This window comes from Athene noctua, chromosome 11, assembly GCF_965140245.1.
Source record: "Athene noctua chromosome 11, bAthNoc1.hap1.1, whole genome shotgun sequence".
In the NCBI taxonomy this organism is placed as follows: Eukaryota; Metazoa; Chordata; class Aves; order Strigiformes; family Strigidae; genus Athene; species Athene noctua.
This window is the reverse complement of record NC_134047.1, coordinates 23,481,592-23,487,722: the sequence shown is the minus strand read 5'-3', so window position 1 is coordinate 23,487,722 and position 6,131 is coordinate 23,481,592.

Sequence of the window (6,131 nt, the reverse complement as noted above, 5' to 3'; positions counted from 1 at the left end):
CAGCAGTACCAGTATGAAATGGTGGGCTGTGCTTGCCTCGCTGAATGGTCTGTACATCTGTAAAAATTAACAAACCTGCTTTCTTGTGCTGTTCCTTTGCAGTTTATCTCATTATTTTTATTAAAAAAAAAAAAAAAAAAAAAAAAAGAGAAGAAACTATTTTTTTCACTCAGGATTCCTTATTTCCAGGCCATCCCTCATCATCGGTGGTGGCTGAGTTCCGGACGGGCTCTGCGAAACGCTGCAGATCTCAGCTCCCCCATGGGCTGAGTGACCCAGTACCGGCCCCCACATGTGGTTATACTTTTGGGGAGCTGGAAGGCTCTTCCAGATCAGTCACGGATTTGTGGGTGGATGCAATGGGTAACTTCCAATTTTCCAAATATTTGCGGTTGTGTAAGATATTCCAGAGTTGCTGGCCATGAGCTGGTGATCCAACAGACCAGAGTCTGTCTACTTGAAAACGTGACTGGTAATGACTAGAATAGATATTCTCAATCTTACAGCAATAGACATTTAAATTGAGATCAGATAAATTCCACCTACAACAGCTGAGCAAATGCTCTCTTTGACAGGACCCACCTCATTCCTACTCAGAGCACGTTTGCGCACAGGCACGGGGCTTCCCCGAGCTCCCTGTTTTGCTTTTTGGCATGAAACTACAAGCCCAGCGTTGGGGTGAAAGGCTCCCACAGCGATGCTCAGCTAATCCCCATGGAATTGGGTCAGGTTTCAGTGTGCCTATGTGGGTCCCGTAGGAGCCCAGTTTTCACCACCCTTCCCAGTCGCAGCCGCACGGAAAACACATCTGGAGGCTGCAAGGGATGTGTGTGTCCCACGGGAGCCGGTGCCGAGCTCCGGGGAGGAGGCAGCTCTCATCGCCCTGGGTGAGGCAGACGGAGAAATCCCAGTTTGCTCCGTACAAGCGGGCAGCACGGCATGAGAGACACCCTCAGGTCTGGGTTATCTGAGGTTAATATCTATTTCCTCTGCCTTTACCTCCTAATTTTATCCTTTCAAAAATCACTGTAATGAATGCAAAAGGCAGTCGTAGCTCTCTGTCCTGGTGCCCCCGTGGCCACCTCAGACCCAGCCAAGGCTCTCCGACTGCCCCACGACGGGAGTATGTTCCATGCCCTCAGTGGTAACTCAGCTGAATCGCTCACACTATCACATCGATGGTTCTGCTTATACGTGCAAAATTCCGCCCAAAATAGCGGATAACGTGCACATTACTTTCTAGGGGTGCTTTGTGAAACGGCCGCTGGTGGGAGCTGAGTGGCAGGACTCGAGAGAGTACGTCAGTACAATCAATCTTTATTAAATGTGAAACTGAGGGAATCGAGGTCAATATTTCAAGAGGGACCACGCACCTCTAAATACAAATACTTCACATGCTGCTTTGTGCTTTCTCCCATTAACTTTATTTGAAAACCTGTGGCAATTACAAAAGTTCACCGTTCTTTAGACTCAGTGGGTGAATACAAACCAAACCCCAGTATTATGGTGCTATTTTTAAATGGGAACAAGAAGAAAATAAAGGGGTTTTTTGAAGATTAAAGTTGCTGAACAATCTTAGCTTTCAGTCATCCGACTTTTCCCAAGAGGTGTTTGAAGTTATTTGGGAATATCTCATCTTTACAGCAAATAAAATTGCCCATACCAAGGGCACCACGTCTGTACTCAACACTGGGACACGGGACAGGCTCGGTGCTCAGACACCAGGGGGTTGATTTAAAAATCAACGAGACAAAAAAAAACCCAGCGATAATGTTTTTAATCAAAGTGCAGTTTACTATCCAGTTTCACCCAAATTTAAGACATCTATCGGAGAAACCAAACGTGTAGGGGGAGCGTCGGATGTAGCTTTCTCTGATCGAAGTGCCTTGGTTTACATTTGATCTTCTGAGGTTTGGTCTGTAATTAGATGATAATTTGTATCGCAATTATGCAAAACAAACGAGGATTGGATAGCAAGATAGACCAGAACAAATAAGCACCCAGAACATTTGAAATGCATCCAGTATTAAAACGATGTACATGTGTGGCTGGGGCCGGGGGGACATGCTGTTCCAATAAAGCTGTAGAAAGGGAAAAGGCCGGTATCGGTTCCTACAAACGTTTCAAATGCTCATGTTTACAAATTTGTATTGCACATTAATATGTAAACACACGCTATTGGAAACAGATGACTCCGCAATATTTACGTGTCCTTTTTTCTTAGTTTTGGGTGTCTGTTTGTCTCCCAGAATACACAGAATATGCAGTGACTCTTCTGAAACATGGCTCAGAAAGCTAAATAAGAGGCACAGCATCTGAAGGTACCATTTTAAAAATCGCTGGTGCCACGGTGGCTCTCCCGGCCCCTCAATGTATTTTGGGTACCGGGTGTAGGGGGACGCGTCCCCCAGCTCCTCCTGGCACTACGAGCACTTGATGGCCGGAGCACGGCAAGTGATACCTCGCTGCTCGGTGCTTACACACTGAACGTATTTCACAACTTTCTCCATCTCCACGTTGCTCGGAGGCACCGGAGCCGTGGCGGGCGGCCACGGCATCGCCTGACCACGGCAGCAGCCCTGGCCACAACCCCACCAGCTCAGCGGCCTCTGTGCTCCGCCGATGCTGCAGCCACGGAGTGCTGGGAAAAACAGCTTTTAACATGGAAAGTTGTTGTTGATAAAATAATTTTGCAAAGGAAAAGAAAAAAAAACGCTTTCCTTGCAATCTGTATAAAAGCTTGGGGCTTGTCAGTCAGCTTTTCTTTCACCCGTTGATTTGCATTTTAGGACGCAATCTCCGGGCACCCCTTTCCGTGCTCAGCTGTGTCTGTGTGAACCGCAGCCCCCCCGGCCCCCGGGGAGTTAAAGCCACTGTCGGACAGTCTGGGTGCAGCAGCCGGGGCTGTTGGGAATTAAACTGTCTGCAAGGACTTTTGCAGATGTCGGGTATTGCACTGCAAGCTGTTCATGCTTAACAGAGCTCTGCTCTCACTGAGCTTGGGTAGTTTCTGAATTTTATAGTTATTTATAAACCCACTTCTCTGTGTCCCTCCCGTGACATTCACAAGACGGACCTACCGTCTACTTCCATACATCAAACAATTTCCTCCCAGATTGCTTATCCTAAAGCACTGAGTTTTAAGTTTATTGTAGCAATTAAGTACGAGAAGTAGTCCAGGTTTTGTGAAGGACCCCTTGAGCTTATAAATCAAATGACACAAACCAGCAAGTAAAATTCAAGACCTTTCTGGAGAGGAAAACACCAGCGATAAGGGACAACCCCCAGGAGAAATAATATTTGCTGTCTAAGGAGGCAAATCCTGAACAAAAGCAGAGATGGGGGAAGGGGGTCAGGATGGCTTTGAGCTCTCTGAAGTCTGAAGATATATTAGATGCACTAAAGAGGTTTGCCCGTATTTTCTCTTATTTTAAAAGCCTCGTTCTTTCAGGTTTTTAGAGAATTGCTTTTTGGAGAAATTCACTTTTTGCTTCTTGGCGCTGGCTCCAGATCTCATCTCCGAGCTGGGTCCCAGCTCCAACAATTTCCTCCGGGCCCTGCCCGGCAGCTGGGAGCACTTAGCAGCTCATCCACCCTGTCGGGCTCACCTGCGAGAGGGAGACCTGACAGGTCCATCTGCTTCCAGTCAGGCCTGCAAATAAAACGGGGCCTCGCCTCCAAAAGGAAGAAAAGAGTACTGGACTCGCATGGTTGCTCAGAGTTACTCCTGCTATTACTCAGATGATGCTCTGGGAATGGGTGCTGCTTTCTGCTCCTGGTCCACTGGAGCGAGCTGCTGAATCCCTTCACCATGGATCTGCGCCTCGAAACCCGCAGAAATACCCTTTTTTATTCAAGTTGGGAGACTATTGCTGTTGTGCTCTCCCGGAAGGTTTCAAAGACACGCTATTAAACACCAGTTGGCATTGCTGTGGGAAGGACCACGATACCTGTTTGCACAGCTGGATGCTGCCCTGGCTTTACCCACCTCACCCCAAGCACTCGCGGGTTTTAACCATCACCTTCCATCATATGTTACTTTAAACACCATGCAAATTCTGCTTTTGATGGGATGCTGGATGTGCTGCAGAAAAAGCTTGTATATTCAAAGCAGTTTGGTAAATTTTGGGGGTGGGATTGTGTTTCACAGGTGTCTTCAATACCAGGACAAAATGGAGTGATCCAGGAGGTGGGACTGGTTTATCCTCAACCAGCACCATGATGCCCTCCACGTAGACTGCCATTTTAAACTCTTTTTTTTTAAAAAAAAAGAAAGAAGAGAAAGCATAAATCCAGATACAGAGCAACATTTCAAGTGCTAAACTGTTTGTAATACAGTGTTAAAACTAGGAGTTAATGTCAGATGATGCAGCATGAGGAGGGAAGGCTGGCAGCTCGGAAAGCTCCAGCGGGGCCACTCAAAGGCAAAACCTCCCTGTCCCAAAGGCGCCTTCAGGTGAGTCAAATAAGATCCCATCCTCACACGGGACTTAGGAGCTGGAATTAGGGGGTTTTCTCCCAGAAATGAGAGTAAAGCAGGAGCATGAGCTACAGGCACCGCTGTAGGTGTACAACAAACAGATTTAATTTAGGTTTACACAAAAATTTTCATTTCTATAGTCTTGCAGTGAATCATTATGTATGAAAGTGTTAATAAACTTAAAGTGGAGAACTAACGGCCTTTAAAAAAAATGATTACCAACTATTTTTCTTCCATGGAGTAAAATCCATGCTGAGCATCCAACTGCCTTGCTAAGGACGTGCAGGTACTGCACGTCTCCACTCACCAACAACACTTTTAGCTTCAGCCCTTTGCCGAATTCTTTTATCTTCATTAAAAGTCTTACTGTAAAATTAATCGAAGCTGATAAGTTATTTCCTGTATCGTATTTCTTCTAACGTTACCAATATTGCTAATAAAAATATAGATTGAAACAATATGTTGTAATGTCCAGGATATAAGCCAGATTCTGCTGCAGCTCAAATAAATATGAATTTGGCCTTTGGTTTTCATAAAAGCAGGATAATGTCTCTATCTGGGCTATTCTAACGGATAACATCAGCCCCCTTCGTTTCGCTTCTCAAGACTACAGAATTTAAAATTTTAGACGGGTAAAAGAAATATAACTTTGTTTTCTGGAGATTTTCAAGGTTAAACCAAAACAAAATGAAGTGAAGCCCCGAACTTCGTTTCCAACTGAAGCGAAACCCAACATTTCAAAAGCCTTTGCGTTTTGGAAGTGACGACACTTGACATGTTGGACGTTGAGACTGCAAATGGGGAGCTCTTGAGGCAAGGGGTGTCAAAGAGAGGAGAGGGAAGAGCTCATCTGGATCTGGCCAGTTCCAGGGGCTCATCCCCACTCCCATTCCTCCTTTCCAAGCCAACGTTCCCGCTTTCGGAGATGGTTTTGGGGTCAAATGGGTTTTTGGGGGGTGGTTGGGAGCTGCGTGTCCCGATCTGGACCTCTCCCCTTTGACCAGCTTTTCTCACCACTTTGAAGACCCTGTGGAGAGTCAGGAGTTCTTCGATCCAACATGTGTAAAAGGTCCATCTGAGAGCGCATCCCACCAGCTGCTGATCCGAGGAGTTTCCAGGTCTGGCTGGTGAGACAGCCACAGCACCCTGCTCCAAACCTGAGCTTCCCGAATGACCGAAAGGTCACTTATTTTAAAATTATTTTCAAGTATCATTTGCGCAGCTGGAGCTGTGGACCATAAAAAGGAGGAATTTCACTGGGTAGGTCTCCTGGACACAGAACAGAGCAGGGGATGGAAATGAGATCCAGCTCTGCTCAGGCCAAAATTTTTTGGAGATGGCAAATACCTCTGCTAGCCCTCACGCATCAGGCTGGCGGGGCAAGGATGCTCCTGCATCCACTGATGGCTCCCATCACCCCGCGTCAGATCCAAACCCCGCTCAGGCTCCCAGTGGGAAAATTGTCTCCAAAATTTGGAAGATTCTGCGTCTCTGTGGGGATGCATCCCTCACCAGCCAGAGCCACGGTTTGGAGGGAGCAGGGACTGGGTCAGTGTCCCCACAGCTCTCCCTGTGGATTTGCTTCGCAGCAGGTGAAAACACAGATGAATGATTCTCAGATAATTTGTCAGTTTAAAAAAAAAGAATCAAA